Source organism: Orycteropus afer, unplaced genomic scaffold, assembly GCF_000298275.1.
Source record: "Orycteropus afer afer isolate SDZICR_OR568_19922 unplaced genomic scaffold, OryAfe1.0 scaffold00024, whole genome shotgun sequence".
NCBI lineage: Eukaryota > Metazoa > Chordata > Mammalia > Tubulidentata > Orycteropodidae > Orycteropus > Orycteropus afer.
Window position 1 is genome coordinate 18,826,931 of NW_006921611.1, and position 16,524 is coordinate 18,843,454.

General features: G+C 37.6%; 1 pseudogene; it reads right to left on the reverse strand.

The window, feature by feature from the left end:
* Positions 1-9,601, reverse strand: part of LOC103192152 — a 23,480-nt pseudogene extending 13,879 nt beyond the window's left edge.
* Between the last annotated feature and the right edge of the window lie 6,923 nt (positions 9,602-16,524).

Here is a 16,524-nt window from a genome sequence, read left to right on the forward strand (position 1 = left end):
TTTAGAGAGTTTGATTATGATATGCCTCAGTATTTTTCTCTTGGGATCTATCCTGCATGGGGTTCTTTGAGATTTTTGGACAAATATCTTTTGTTCTTTCATGATATGAGGGAAATTGTTGGTTAGTAAGTCTTCCACAATTTTTTTTTTTTTTTTTTTCACCTTTTCTTGTTCTGGAATTCCAATGAGGTGTACATTATTCTTTTCATGTCATCCCATATAGCTCTTAGGTTCTGCTCATGTCTCTTAAATCTTTTTTCTGATTTTTCTTCATATAGGCTGGTGTCAAGGGATTTATCTTCTAGTTGGGAAGTGCATTCTTCAGCCAGTTCTAACCTATTCTTTTGTGCTTGCACTTTGTTGTGTAATTCTGTAATTTTGGCATTCATCTTCTGGATTTCTAACTGTTGTTTTTGTATGAGTTCTGATTGTGTATTAATCTTGTTATTTTGTCCTTGAATGGTTTTCCTGAGTCCTTTCAGGGTACTGTCTGTGTTCTTCTTGATTCTATTTGGGGTTTCTTTGAGCTCTTGTAGAGTTCTATAAACATACCTTCTAAATTTCTTCTCTGATAAATCTATTGCCTCCTCTTCCTCCATGTTTAATGAGATTTTTGTTTGGGATTTTATTTCTATTGTCTTATTCTTTGTTTTCTTTTTTTCTTTGATGTGAGGTTACCTGATGTTTCCTAGACATTTTGAAGTTGTCTTTAACTGTTGTTAGTTATGTATTCATTTGTTTTGTCTTGATTTTATGATTTAATATTTTTGGAAAAGTGGAGCTGGTGAATTTTATTTTATTTTTTTGGTTATTAATTCAGGTGTGTTGGGTTGTTCTGCAATTTTCTTTGTGATGATGGAATCACTGTGTGGAATGTAGATTCAGGTCTCTATCTGTTGTGAAGAGGGTTTAGGATTTGAGCCCACAAGGGTTGCAGTGGCTTAATGTGATTCTTCTATTGGAAGAGGCAGGGAAGAAGTAGGGAAAGGAGGGAGAAAAGAGAGATAGGAAACAAACAACCAAACAAAAATGATCCAAGGCACCAGTAGCCATTCTCAGGGCTTTGCGTAGACTGCTAATGATGATGTTATACTGTGACTCACAGGCCTGAAGCTCAAGTTTGGCAAAGACCCCAATGGTTGGGGGCCACCACTTTCTGCCAGATTCAGACAGCTGCAAAAACCCTGAGTTCCAGGCCCCTCCATGCCAAAAAGCTATCTTGGAATAGCTGCCATTACCTGTGCTGCGAGATTGTCCCAGGGTCTGCCCACTTGTAGCAAGCTTCCCTCTCTTCTCCCAATTCAGCAGTACCTGGAGCCAGAGGTGTCTCTGCTCCTTTCCTGTGGTCCCAAGTTTACCATTAAAAGCAGGTGCTGAAGGTAGATCTGGGGAGTGGCAACAGGTCCTTTGGTATGTTCTCTCCACTGCCCCAGGGAGCCCTCCAATGCCCTGTCTTGCCAGCCAGTCAGCGCTCTGCAGGGCAGGTTCCCTTATTTTCTTATTCTTTCTGGCTGGTTACGCTGCCTCTTCCTCTTTTCTACTCCTACTCCCCTGAGTTTGGTATTCTCTGACTTAATAAGTTGGCCAGAGTGCCAGAATCCCCTCTTCAAACTGCTGCACCTAGTGCTTCAGGCACTAAGATGCTAGAGGGAGCTAATGTGTGGGGTACAGGTAAGGTACCATCTTCCCATCTCCTTATCTTGTTTTTTAGAAAAAAAAATCCACTGCTATTTCATTTTTGATAAGGGAGAGGAAAAAAAAAAAAAAAAACCTCCTTCTTTATGGGACTGAATGCCTTCAGTTGCTTACTATGTAATGAATAATTATTTTTTTTTCCTCATGGAATTGATGTAGTATCAACAAAATCTAACTACTGTCCCTTTTCTCAAATTGATTTTATTACGATCCATGTACCCTTTCTAGAATATATGATATATAATGAAGCAAGGGGCAAGGACATGTAAACTTTGTGAAATTCCTAGAAGAACTCCTTCTCTGACTAGATTATTCTTGCTTTCTGTTTAGTGTTTCTATTAGAGACTAGAAATGACTTTTGTGCTTCAAACAGGGTAAGAGAGTTGGTGGTTGGTCATTAGCTCTGCTCCATGGCTTTTGTCCAGAGAAGGTAAGAACAAGCCTTCAAATATCTACTCCCTTTGAAGCAGCTTAATGTTCATGTCCAGAGAACTTGGTTATGGAGTATGGTCAAGTTCCTTTGAACTACTTCACCTTTAGAGGATCTGATCTGAAGCAAGTTTGATTTCAGGAAGGACTGAGAACAAGTATTATCTGAGCATTGCTTAACTTTTTCTCAAATGAGAATGAAGGGACAATAAAATCATTTGACTAATCTTTGTATCTTAGAGTCCTGAAATTTCCCCTGATGGTCATAGAGAAATCAAAGTAAGATCGGTTCCAAGGTGTGCTTGAGTGAGAGTAGGGGGTCCTTTCAAATTTAGCTGATCCTACTGTATTTTATATATAGGTTATGTGTTTGAATGAATGGGAATGGAACCCAATCACAACTCCTCTCTCTCATTCCTCATGGTTTGAGTATGTGTATACTGGGGATCCTATTTACATTTCTATCTAATATTTAATTTTTGGCTTTAAATATAATCTTAGGCTTTATTTTAAGCCAATAATATCCAGGAGTAGTGAAAGTAGGACAGCATTATCTTACTACATTTTATTTTTACTTCATACCTTAGTATCAAGCTAAAATATACTAACAAATGTAATTGATGCAAAAGGTTTTAATTAAGCTAACAATGATTATTTTTCACCAAACAGAACCTAATTCATGAAATTGCTAATTGTATTTCCAGGTGCAATCATCAAATGGTAGTGTATCATTAGTGTGCAATATGGCATGCACTATTATAAGCAATGATACCAGATTATATATTTAGTACAAACTTTCATATTGTTCCTTAATAACATTTTTAATTCAAAAATATTTATTGAACATGGACTATATACCAATTATTAGAGTAATAACAGCTACTATAGCAAGTAGTAGTCTTGATGGTGCAGTGGTTAAGTGGTTAGTTGTTAACCGAAGTGCTGGCAGTTTGAACCCACTAGCCACTCTATGGGAGAAAGATATGTCAATCTGCTTCCATAAAGATTTATAGCCTTGGGAACCCTCCATCCTATAGGGTAGTTATGAGTTGAAATCAACTCCATGGCAATGGAGTTTGATTTTTTTTTTTAAAGAAATATCTTTTATTTTCTTCAGTTTATAGTGAGGAAAATGAAGCCCAAACGAGGTACAGCTGAGAATTTAGACAAGCTGTAGTTAAGGCTTATGAACAGACTTTGTTTTTTCATGATGTATTCTGTAGGCATGATGTTTAAGGCACTGTTGTTGGTACTAGGTGCTGCATGGTTTTGTGATCAGGTCAACTCCTCAGATGTTGGCACCAATAACTTTCCAGTTGTTGGTGTCTGGAATGTCCTTGTGGTTCCCAACAAGTTAAGCCTATTCTTAACTCCCTGGAATCTGGGAGAATGCTGTCACTTTAAATATCCAAAATGGCCGAACCACTTGTGAACATTCAAAATGGCTGCACCCCCCAGACAGGCAAAAGTACACAGCTCAGCCTGTCTCCCTCTTCGCTGCTTCTCCTTTTATCCACCAGCCACCAGTGCAGTCCTCCATGCAGTCTCTGACTAGCAGGGCTGATTTTTAGGTTAATTCTTATGTCCTAACACGACTCATCAATATCCAAGCTGTCTGTGCCATCATGATCGCTGCCAGACCATAGCTCCATATGTCTCCTTTTTTGGTATTTTCATGCAAATTCTACTGGTTGGAGTTTAGTCCACTTCTATATCCTTCCTTCCAAAGCTCAGGGCTCCAGGCTCTTTTGTATCTATGTTAATTGATTCCCCTTCTCTTTGTTGGGAGAGAGAGGGTGAAGAAGGCACACTCTTCACAGTCCTTAACCACCTCCACCCAAATGTGACACATGTCACTTTTATCAACATCCGTTAAAAAAGCAAGGAGGTGACATCTTCTGACATCCTCTAACTCCACAAGAGAAAGACATGTTCCTATGAGGCCAGACATGCTGCCACCCTACAGCTCTCTTACCATCTTTGACACCAACCATCCATCTTGTGGCACCCATCATCTCTTTGCTGGATGTGATAATTCACTGCAGTGGCCACACAGAACTCACAGATTATGGGGTTTATCAGGGAAGCAACAGGCTATCATTCAAGTTCACGAATGTGCTTAGTCTTTCTCAGCTGGCCATCTCTCTCAGTAGCATGTCTCTCTCTCAGCAGTGTATGTCTCTCTCACATCTCTCTCTCTCAGCCAGCAGTCAGAGGAAAGCTCTCTGCCTCTAGGAGGGCTCATTTTAAGCCTGGCAGAGTGGCAGAAGTAACCAATCCAAACATCAGAATTCTACACACCTGAAACAGAGTGAACTTCCCAGAAGATTGCTTTCTGCTGCTCCAACAGAAATATACCAGGTGAATAATTTTAACAACCAGCTACTCAGTTGTTCACAGAAAAGTGGGAGTTACAAAGACTATGGCTAGAAAAGCCATACCATGTAATTTATTATGCCACGATATCCCATCAGCAAGATGTCTTGACTGCTGCTTCCATTGGTGTTGATTGTAAAATCAAGTAATATGAAGTCTTTGACAACTTCAATCTTTTCTCCATTTATTGTGATGCTGCTTAATGGTCCAGTTGTGAAGATTTTTGTTTTCTTTATATTGAGGTGCAATCCATACTGCAGGTTATAGTCTTCAATCTTCATCAGTAAGTTCTTCAAATAATTTTCACTTTCAGCAAACAAAGTTGTGTCATCTGCATATCATAGGTTGTTAATGATTCTTTCTCCAATCCTGATGCCACGTTCTTCTTCATATAGTCCACCTTCTCAGATTGTTTGCTCAGCATACAGATTGAACAAATGTGGTGAAAGGATGCAACCATGACACACTAACTTCCTTATTTTAAACCATGCAGTATTCCCTTGTTCTGTTCAAACGACAGCCTCCTGTTCTATGTACAGGCTCCTCATTAGCAAAATTAAGAGCTTTGGAATTCCTATTCTTTTCAATGTTATCTATAATTTGCTATGATCCACACAACCAAATGCTTTTGCATAGTCAATAAAACACAAATAAACATCTTTCTGGTATTGTTTGTTTGAGCCAAGATCCATCTGACATCAACAATGCTATCCCTTGTTCCACATACTCTTCTGAATTCAGCTTGCATCTCTGGAAGTTCTCTGTCAATATACTGCTGCAACAATTTTTGAATTATCTTCAGTAAGATTTTACTTGTGTAAAACTTGAATGATAGACTCGGAAGGAAGATGGGGCAATCTACTTCCATAGTGATACTGCCTTGGAAACCCAAGAAGGGGTTGCTATGAGTCGGGTCCGACTCGATGGCACATAACAACAACAACATGATATTAATGATTTTGCTTGATAATTTCCACATTCTGTGGGATCACCTTTCTTTGGAAAGAATACAAATATGGATCTCTTCCAGTCACTTGGCCAGATAGCTGTCTTTCAAATCTCTTGGCATAGCTGAATGAGTGCCTCCAGTGGGGCATCCTTTTGTTGAAACATCTCAGTGGATATTCTGTCAATTCCTGGAGCCTTGTTCTTTGCCAATTCTTTCAGTGCAGCTTCAACTTCTTCCTTCACTACCATTGGTCCTTGATCATATGCCACCTCCTGAAATGGATGAACATTGACTAATTTTTTTTTTAGTACAGTGACTCTATGTATTCCTTCCGTTTTCTATTGATGTTTCCTGCCTCATTCAATATATAGCTCATAGAATCTTGCAATATTGCAACTTGAGGCTTACATTTTTCTTCAATTCTTCCAACTTGAGAAATGCTGAGCATGTTCTTTCCTTTTGGTTTTCAAACTCCAGGTCTTTGCACATTTCCTTATAATAATTGACTTTGTCTTCTTGAGCTGCTCATTGATATCTTCTGTTCAGCTCTTTTATCTTGTCATTTCTTCCATTTGCTTTAGCTACTCTCTGTTCAGGGTCAAGTTTCGGAGTCTCTTCTGACATCCATTTTGGTCTTTTCTTCCTTTCCTGTCTTTTTAATGACCTTTTGTTTTCTTCATGGATGATGTTCTTGATGTCATTCCACAATTCTTCTGTTTTTTGGTCATTGGTGTTCAATGTATCAAATATATTCTTTAGATCGTTTGTAAATTCAGGAGGGATATAATCAAGGTCATATTTTGCCTCTCGTGGATTTCTTTTAATTGTCTTCAGCTTCAACTTGAACTTGCATATGAGAAGTTGATGGTCTGTTCCACAGTCAGCTCCTGGCCTTGTTTTGGTTGAAGATACTGAGCTTTTCCATCATCTCTTGCCACAGACGTAGTCAATCTAATTCCTGTGTACTCCATCTGGTGAAGTCCACATATTTGTGTTGTTGAAAAAAGGTATTTGCAATGAATAAGTCATTGGTTTTGCAAAATTCTATCCTGCAATCTCCAGTGTTATTTCTGTCATCAAGGCCATATTTTCCAACTGCCAGTGATTCTTCTTTGTTTCCAACTTTTGCATTAAAATCATCAATGATAAACAACACATCTTGATTGCCTGTTTGGTCAATTTTAGACTACAGAAGTTGGTAAAACTCTTCAATATCCTCATCTTTGGCTTTGGTGGTTGGTGTGTAAATTTGAATAATAGTAGTATTAACTGGTCTTGCTTGTAGGTGTATGGATATTATCCTATCACTGACAGCATTGTACTTCAGGAGAGATCTTGAAACATTCATTGTGATGATGAATGCCACACCATTCCTCTTCAATTTGTCATTCCCAGCATAGTAGATCATATGGTGGTCTGATTCAAAATGCCCAAAACCAGTCCATTTCAGCTCACTAATGCCTAGGATATCAAATTTTATGTATTCCATTTAACTTTTGACAACTTCTAATTTTCCTAGATTCATACTCATACATTCCATATTCTGATTATTAATGGATGTTTGGACCTGTTTCTTTTCATCTGGAGTCATGCCATGTCAGCAAATGAAGGTCCTGAAAGCATTACTCTAGCCACACCATTAAGGTCAGCTCTACTCTGAGGAGGTTGCTCTTCCTCAGTTGTATTTTGAGAGCCTTCTGACCTGAGGCTCTCATCTTCTGGCACCAAACCAGACACTGTTTCAGGGCTATTCATAAAGTTTGTCAGTAATATATCAGACAGTATTTTACTGCTATTCATAATGTTTTCCCTGGCCAATGCTTTGAGAAGTGGGTGGCCTCTTCCTTCTTCTGAATCTTAGTCTGGAAACTTGCCTGAAACCTGTCTACTGTGGGTAACCCTGCTAGCATTTGAAACACTGGTGGCATAGCCTCCAGCCTCACAGCAACATGCAAGCCACCACAGTATGACAAACTGACAGAAAAGTTCATCTCCCTTAGCTGTTCCAAATCACTCTGCTCACTTCTGGTCTCCCTCAGCCACTCCAAACCCAACAAGAACTATCCTATAGCCCCACAATATTTAGTCTTGGTATGTTCTTCCATTTATGTCAGTTTCTTGTACTTTCTTGTAGTAGTGTTTTGCAGTGTTCTTTGTGTGGGTATTTTGTGCTACTGAGATTTATTTGGAGCTCTGGTGGCAGAGTGCCTAAGGCATTTGACTGCTAACCAGAAGGCTGATGGTTCAAACCTACCAGCCACTCCCCGGAAGGAAGGTTGGGCAATCTACTTCTGTAGTGATACTGCCTCAGAAACCCAAGGTAGGGTCATTATGAGTCAGATCTGACTTGATGGCAGTGCTTATTTCATCTTTTTGGTAGTTATTGTAAATGGTATTGCTTTCCTTATTTCCTTTTCAGAGATCTTTTTGTTGATATAGAAGATTCCAACTGATTTTTTTATGTTGATCTTGTATATTGCCATGTTGCTGAATGTTTCAACTAGTTCCAGTAATTTTCTTGCTGAGTCTTTTGGGTTTTGCATATATAGGATCATGTCATCTGCAAATAGAGATAGTTTTATATGTTTTGCCAAGTTTGATGGCTTTTATTTCTCTTTCTTGGCTTATTGCCCTGGCTAGGTCTTCCACCACAATGTTAAATAGATGTGGTGATAGAGGGTATCCTTTTCTGGCTCTGATTTGCAAGGAGAATGCTTGGAGTCTCTCTCCATTGAGAGTAGTGTTGGCTGTTGGTATTGTGTATACGCCCTTTATTATGTTGAGGAATTTCTCTTCTACACCTATTTTTCTGAGGGTTTTTTTTCTTTCTTATATTAATAATAAGAAATGTCTTTTCTGAATCAATTGACATGGTCATGTGATTATTTTCCTATTTTCTTTTTTAATGTGATTGATTACACTGATTGTTTTTCTAATGTTCAATCATCCTTGCATACCTGATATGAATCCTACTTGGTCATGGTCTTTTTTTTTTTTTTTTTTTTCATATAGTGTTGGACTTTACTGGCCAGTATTTTGTTGAAGATTTTTGGTCTATATTAATGAAGGATATGGTCTATAGTTTTCCTTTTTAGTGGTGTCTTTGCCTAGTTTTGGTATCAGGGTTATGCTTGCTTCATAGAATAAATTTAGGAGTATTGCATCCTTTTCTGTGTTTTGGAGTAGTGTGAGTACTATTGATTTCAGTTCTTTTCTGAATGTTTGATAGTATTCTCCAGTAAGCCATCTGGGCCAGGAGGTTTTTTTTTTTTTTTTTTTTTTGGTTGGGAGTTTTTTATGACCTGTTCAATTTCTTCTTTTGCTATGGGGCTGTTCATATTTTCTATCTCAGTTTGTGTTAGTTTAGGTAGGTCATAGGTCATGTGTTTCTAGATACTTGTCCCTTTCTTCTCAGTTTTCAAATTCTTCGGGGTACAGTTCTTCATAGTTTCTATTATTATCCTTTTATTGCAGTTAGTTCTGTTGTAACATCACCCATTTCATTTCTTAATTATGTTATTTTCATCTTCTCTTTCTCTTCCTTAGCTAAATTTGCCAATGCTTTGTCAATTTCTTTAATGTTTTCAAAGAACCAGCTTCTAGTCTTGGTTTTTGTATTGTTTTTCTGATTTCTGCTTTATTTCTGCTCTGATCATTATTATTCTTTTCTTCTGGATAATATTGGCTAATTGTTGGAGTTGTTAAGTCAAGATGTTGATTTTTGCTCTTATTTCTTGATGTATACATTTATTGCTATTAATTTTCCTCAGGTACTGTTTCTACTGTGTTCCAAAGGTTTTGGTATTTGTATTTTCATTCTCAGTTGTTTCCAAGAATTCTTTTTTTCCACACTTCATTTCTTCTCTTATACAGTAGTTCTTGAGCAGTGTATCATTCAGCTTCCATGTATTTGATTTTTGCCCCCTGGTCTCCCTATTATTGATTTCCAATTTTATAGCATTGTCATCTAAGAAGATACTTTGTAGTATTTTGATGTTTTAATTTATAGAGGCTTGTTTTGTGACCTAATGTATAGTTTATTCTGGAGAATCATCCATATACACTGGAAAAGAATAGGTACTGTTCTTTGGTTTGGTGGTTTTCTAATGTTCAAGTATCTTTCCATACCTGGTATGAATCCCACTTGGTCATGGTCAATTATTTTTTGTGTTGGACTTTATTGGCCAGTATTTTGTTGAAGATTTTTGGTCTATATTAATGAGGGGTTCTGTTTTTGTCCATGAGGTTGAGTTCTATATATGTCTATGAGGTCGAGTTCTGTATATATCTATAAGGTCGAGTTGGTTGATTGTGTTGTTAAGATCTTCCATATCTTTGCTTTTTCTATTTGTTTTGTCCTTCATCAAAAGTGGTGTGTTAAAATCTCCTACTACTATTGTTGAATTGTTTATTTCTCTTTCAGTTCAGTTAGTGTTTGCTGTATGTATTTTGGAGCTCTTTAATTCGGTGCATAGATGTTTATTATGGTTATGTCCTCTTTGTCAAGCACTCAGCTGCTAACCTAAAGATTGGTGCTTTGAATCCACCCAGCAGCTCTGTGGGAGAAGGACCTAGAAATCTGCTCACATAAAGACTACAGCCTGGAAAACCTTATGGGGCATTTGACACTGTCACATGGGTTCGCTATGACTGGAAATAGACTAGATGACAGCTAACAACAGTGGATGTGTCATAGCATCTCATTGTAGTCTTAGTTTGCATTAATCTAGTGACTAATAATGCTGAGCATTTTTTCATGTGCTTTTGGACATTTGTGTATATTCTTTTGTGAAGTATCTGTTCGAATCTTTTGTCAATTTTTATTTTTTAAATCTTATTATAGAGTTAAAGAGTTCTTTATCATTTTTGGATATAAGTCCTTTGTTATGCATTGTTCCAATCTAATGTTAGCCTTTTTTGTTTGTTTGTTTGTTTGTTTTTAGTGGTATCTTTCAAAGAGCACACATTCCACCCACCCACCCACCCTCAGGGAGAAATATTTCATTTTAATGAAATGTGAATATTACCCTGTACAAACTTGATTTTAAAGAGTAGCTGTGGAAATTATGTTCATGATGGTAGCAGCAGGGAACTCTATAAAGTCAAAGATTAATGAAATATTTGTAAATCAGTAGATAAGCGTTCTGAGTAACTAAGATACTTGGTACAACAGAACAGCATCCATGGCCAAAGCTGTTCATGAACCTGACCTGGAATCTTTCCTCTCTGTTTACCTTACCCCTTACAATCACTCCCTCTCTATTCTCTGCCCTGCTCCTCAGAATTGCATTGTCTTTGGGACCTGGCTCTTCTCAAACACTGGCATCACTGACCCATCTCTAATCCACTCCTAACCTACCTCAGTGTGCAACCTGCTGTACTAAGGTCATACCTGGACCTTAGTAAGGGAGGGCCTGAACTCTTCCTTCTGGCCTTGGTCTCTTCATCTTGGAGTCTCTCCTAGAAAATCCATGCTCTGTCCTCTGTGATCTTTTCTCATCTTCCAGTTTGCCAGAACTCTTTCTTGGGTCTGCCTCTGCCTTCACAGGCCCTGCAGCTATGCTGTCTTTGAGCAAATTGTGTGGTGATGGTTGATCAGTCTCATCCTCTAAGCAGTGAGTCCATTGGAGCCCAACAATACCTTCTAGGTCCTTGTTATTCTCAGAGCCTAGCCTAGTCCAGCCCCGGCACATCCCAAGTGCTCACTAATTGTCTGATGAACCAGCCCCATCAGCATCCCCTTAGAACTGTGGTCATCTCTGATCTTCTTCTTCTCAGGTTGCTGTCTCTAGTCCTGAGTGACCCCCCCTCCCCCATTATCTGCTTTCTCACCTTTCACCTCAGCATGCTGGAGAAAGTCATAAAACAGAAGTGAGTGAGGCCACTAAACTCAGGTCATTTGACTGAGCGGGATCCTTAATGGTCTCTTTTCTTGTCTCATCAACCACTCCAAATCTTCTCCACTTTTCACAAATATCTATCTACCCCTCTCTCTTCTTCTCTAAAGAGGACTTCCTCTCTTAATGAATGATAAGGCAGAGGGCCTTAGACATGAGCTCCTGAACTCCTTCCCCCCCTGTCTCAACCTGTCTTTTTATATCAGCCTCCCACTCTGCAAAGCCTCCTGTCTCAATAGAAGCAGTGCCCTCTGTTTCCAAAGTCTGGACTGCATGTACCACCTCTCTGGGGTCTGCTTCATATTCAGACATCAATGTGAATAGCACCTTCCAGAGCAGTGCAATGTGCAACCAGCATAGCCCTACTGAACAGCCCTCAGCCATGTTCCCTTTATTTTCTTCTTCTTTAGAACATTTTATTGTGGTTTGGGTGAAAGTTGACAAAGAAAATTAGTTTTCCATTCAACAATTTATTCATATTTTGTTTTGTAACACTACTTGCAATTCCGTCAGTGTAACAGCACTCTGCCCACTCCCTCCCTGGGTTCATTTCCATTCACCCATCTTTCCTTCCTCTTACTGACTTCTGAACTTTGTTTTGGGGGTTTATGCTGACCTTTTTGCCTTGTATGGTTGATTGTTCTGAGGAACATGTTCCTCATGGATGTTATTGTTTACTTTATAGGCATTTCTATTTTGGGGATGAAAGGTACTCTCTTGGAGATGGTTCAGTTCTGGTTTGAAGGGTGTCTAAGGGCCATAATCTTGGGGTTCCAACACTCTGTCAGGCCATTAATTCTGATATTTTTTATGATTTTGATTTTTTTTCTATATATTCCTCCCACTTAGTCCAAGACCTTCTGTTGTGATCCTGATTACAGTGGTTGGTAGTGGTAGCCAGGCATAATTTAGTTCATTTGGTCTCAGACTAGTAGAATCTATGATTCGTGTGGGACTAATTGTTTTCTTGAGTCTTTGATTTTCTTCATTCTTCTTTGCTCTGCAAAGATGGTGGTTGTTCGCATGCTTTTAAGACACCAAAGAGCAGATATTTTAAAATTTGATAAAGTCAAATATATATACTTTTTTCTTTTATAGTTAATGATTTTTGTGTGATATCTAAGAAACATTTGCTTAGATTTTGAAGATTTTTAAATTTTAAAGATTTCTTTCATTTTTCTCACACAAATTTTCAGTTCTGGCTTTTACCTTCAGTTAATTTTTACATATGGTGTAAGTCCAAGGTTAAAGTTTTATTTTATTTTATTTTTGTTATGAATATGTCTAGTTGTTCCAGATATCTCTTGTCAGATGGATGTTGGCTGAAAGTAGAGTATACCAGGAAGATGTTTACCTGTGTTTTATCGACTCTGTAAAGGCATTTGATTGCATGGATCATAACAAATAATGGATAACATTGTGAAGAATGAGAATTTGAGAACACTTGTGCTCATGTAGAATTGATACATAGACCAAGAGACAGTTGTTTGAATAGAGATAGATGTTACTGTATGGTTTAAAATCAGGAAATGTGTGTTAGGGTTGTATCCTTTCATCATACTTATTTACACTGGATACTGAGCAATAATCTGAGAGGCTGGATTATATGAGGAAGAATGTGATATCAGGATTGGAGGTAAACTCATTAATAACCTGCAATATGCAGATTACACAATTTTGCTTGCTGAAAGTGAAGAGGATTTGAAGCACTTATTGATGAAGATCAAAGTTTACAGCCTTCAGTGTGGATTACAACTCAACATAAAGAAAACAAAATCCTCACAAATGGACCAATAATTAACATCATGATAAATGGAGAAAAGATTGAAGTTGTCAAGGATTTCATTTTACTTGGATCCACAATCAATGCCCATGGAAACAGCAGTCAAGAAATCAAATGCTGTATTGCATGGAAAAAATCTCTTTAAAGTGTTAAAGAGCAAAGACATCACTTTGAAGACTAAGATGTGCCTGACCCAAGACATAGTGTTTTCAATAGCCCCACATACATGCAAAAGCTGGACAATGAATAAGAAAGACTGAAGAAGAATTCATGGCTTTGAATCATGGTTTTGGTAAAGAATATTGAATATGTCATAGAGTTCCAGAAGAAATGAACAAATCTATCTTGGAAGAAGTACAGCCAGAATTCTCCTTAGAACTGGGGGTGGTGAGACTTCATCTCTCATTCTTTGGCCATTTTATCAGGAAGGATCAATCTCTGGAGAAAGACATCATGCTTCGTATAGTAAGAGTCAGCAAAAACGGGGAAGACCCTCAATGAGATGGACTGACATAGTGGCTGAAACAATGGGCTCAAACACAGCATGATTGTGATTATGGCACAGGACTCAGCAGTGTTTTGTACTGTTGTACATAGTCACTATGAGTTGGAACTGACTCAGTGGCACCTGATAACAAGAGTTCCAACATAATTTGTTAAAAAGACTTTTCCTTTCTTCATTGAAATACCTTGACACCTTCGTTAAAAATTAATTTACTGTAAATGTGTAACTCTATTTCTTGACTCTATTTTGTTCCATTGATCTGTAAGTCTCTTTTTACACCAGTACCACAATGTCTTCATTACCATTGCTTTATAGTACATCTTCAAATCAAGTAGTTTAAGCCTTCCAATTTACTCTTCTTTTTCAAAATTATTTTAATATGCTAGTTTATTCAGCGCTTGTTAATTTCTACCAGAAATCTTTTCAACTTTTAACTGAGATTGTAGTGAATATATGGGTCAGTTTGGGTGGAATTAACATGTTAACTATATTGAGTCTTCCAATCCTTAAATATGGTTTACCTTTCCATTTATTTAAGTCTTCTTTAATTTCTCTCAGCAATGTTCTATAGTTTTCAGTGTGCAATTCCTTCACTTATTTTACTAAATTTTTCTCTAAGTATGTCATAGTTTTTGATGATACTATAAATAATATTTTTTCAAAATTTGATTTCTAATTGTTTTTAATTTCTAATTGTTTATAGAAAAACAATTTACTTTTAAAATTGATATTGTAATCTGCACTTTACTGAATTCACTTATTAGTTCAAGCAGCTTTTTTGGTGGGGCCTTGTACAACACAGTAAATATTTTAATAATTACTCTGAATGAGATGAGAAGCCATTAGATGAAAGTAGAGCCTGCAAGGTCTGCTGATGAATCATATGTGGAGTAGAAGATAACAGATTTTTGGAATTTGATTTTTGAATGTGCTAAAGGTAGATATTAAAGGTTGCTAAAAAAAATTAATCTGGAAGTCATGGAGAAGTCATTGATAAACATATAGATTTAGAATCATTAACTTAGGGATGGTAGTTGAAGCTATAAAACATATTCTGATTATCAACATTTAGAGGTTGGTGTGATGATGAAGAATTGGGAAAGGAGAACAGAAAGGAGCATTAAGGCAGGCTGGAGGAAAACTAGGTGAGTATGTTATCATAGAAGCCAAGAAAAAAGCACTTTATGAAGAGTGATCTACAGTGTCAAATATTGCCTATAGATCATGTAGGATGAAGGCTGAGATTGACTCTGGATGTGACAGAGGTTGTTGGTGACCTTGACAAGCAGTTTTGGTGGACTGTTAGGAGTGAATGACTGATTGGAGTGGGTTGAGAAGAAAAATTGGAGATAGTGAGTACAGAGAACATTAAGGAACTTTGCTCAAAGCAGAGAAATGGAGAGAAAGTTAGAGGTAAGTGGGGTCAAGAGAGATTTATGTTTTCTGCTTTATTTCTTAATGAGAGAAAAGCATCATATTTTTATTCTGCTTGTAATGATCCAGTGTGATAGGCAAGAGATGGAGAAATGCTTGAGCAATTGTTTGGAGTGTTAAGACAGCATGGGACCTAGTGCACAGTGGGAGAATTGACCTTAGCTAGAAGTACAGACAGCTAATCCACAGTGACAGGAGAGAAGGGAGAGTGAGTAAGATGCTGGTAGAGGTATTGATCTGTGGTGGGGACATGTAGACATTTTCTTCTTATTGCTTTAATTTTCTTATTGAATTACTAGGTTGGTTAAGTGAACTAATTGAAAAATAATCAACTACAATAGTGTCAGACATAAAATAATTCTATGCAATTCTTTGTTAAATAGGTATCTTTCCCTGATTCCTTAGAGCCTAATCATAAAATTAACAAGGATGGACTACAGACTTTCACTTTTGTTTTTGGAGTTCATAGGCTTTGAGCTAAAACTAGCATATGAGATTGAGATATTGCTTTATATTACCTGGAAGGAACTGTGTTCTCTTCGGGTAACTGCTATGTGTAGGGGAGCTCTGGTGGTGTAGTGCCTAAAACATTTGACTGCTAACCAGAGAGCTGGAGGTTCAAATCCACCAGACACTTCTCAAAAGGAAGGTTGGGCCATCTACTTCCGCAGTGAAACTGCCTTGGAAACCCAAGGAGCGGGCACTATGAGTCAGATCCGACTCGATGGCAGTGAGTAGAGAGCCCTGTAGCTTCTGTTCTATTTTTTCACAGAATGATAGGAGCATTTCCTTTTCTCTAAGTTCATGTGTAACAATGCTTTTGGGACATTGGTCTGTCATTTTGGCTAAATAGATGGTCAGCAAAATTAATAATATTAATAGATAATAAAACTAATATATATATTCAACATTTATCATGTAAAGGGTATTGTGTTAAATGCTTTATATTTTTTACTGTATTTAATATGCCCAATAACCTTTGTGCAAGATTTTATCATATCAATTTTGCTGTTGTTATTGTTGGGTAGGTTCTGACTCATGGTGACACCATGTGTTATAGAGTAGACCTGTTCCGTAGCATTTTCTTGTCTATTATCTTAATGGAAGAATTTTGCCAGGCTTTTTCTTCTGTGGAACCACTGGGTAGGTTTGAACTGTCGACCTTTTGCTAGCAATCAGGTGCAAATGATTTGTGCCACCTAGAGATCTACTTTATAGATATGGAAACTAAACCCAATGAACATCAGATCATTTGATCATATAGAGATAAGTGGCAGAGCTAAGGTTATGTTTTAGGGTTTTCTTACTCCAACTGGCATGCTCTTGCGCTATACCTGCTCTTATTACCTCTGTTAAAAGTCAGTTAAAGTTGAGCTGTTGATAAGAGAACTGGCTGGCTAAAGAAGTGAGAGCCATGACAAGAACAGATATATGCACACCCATGTTCATCGCAGCA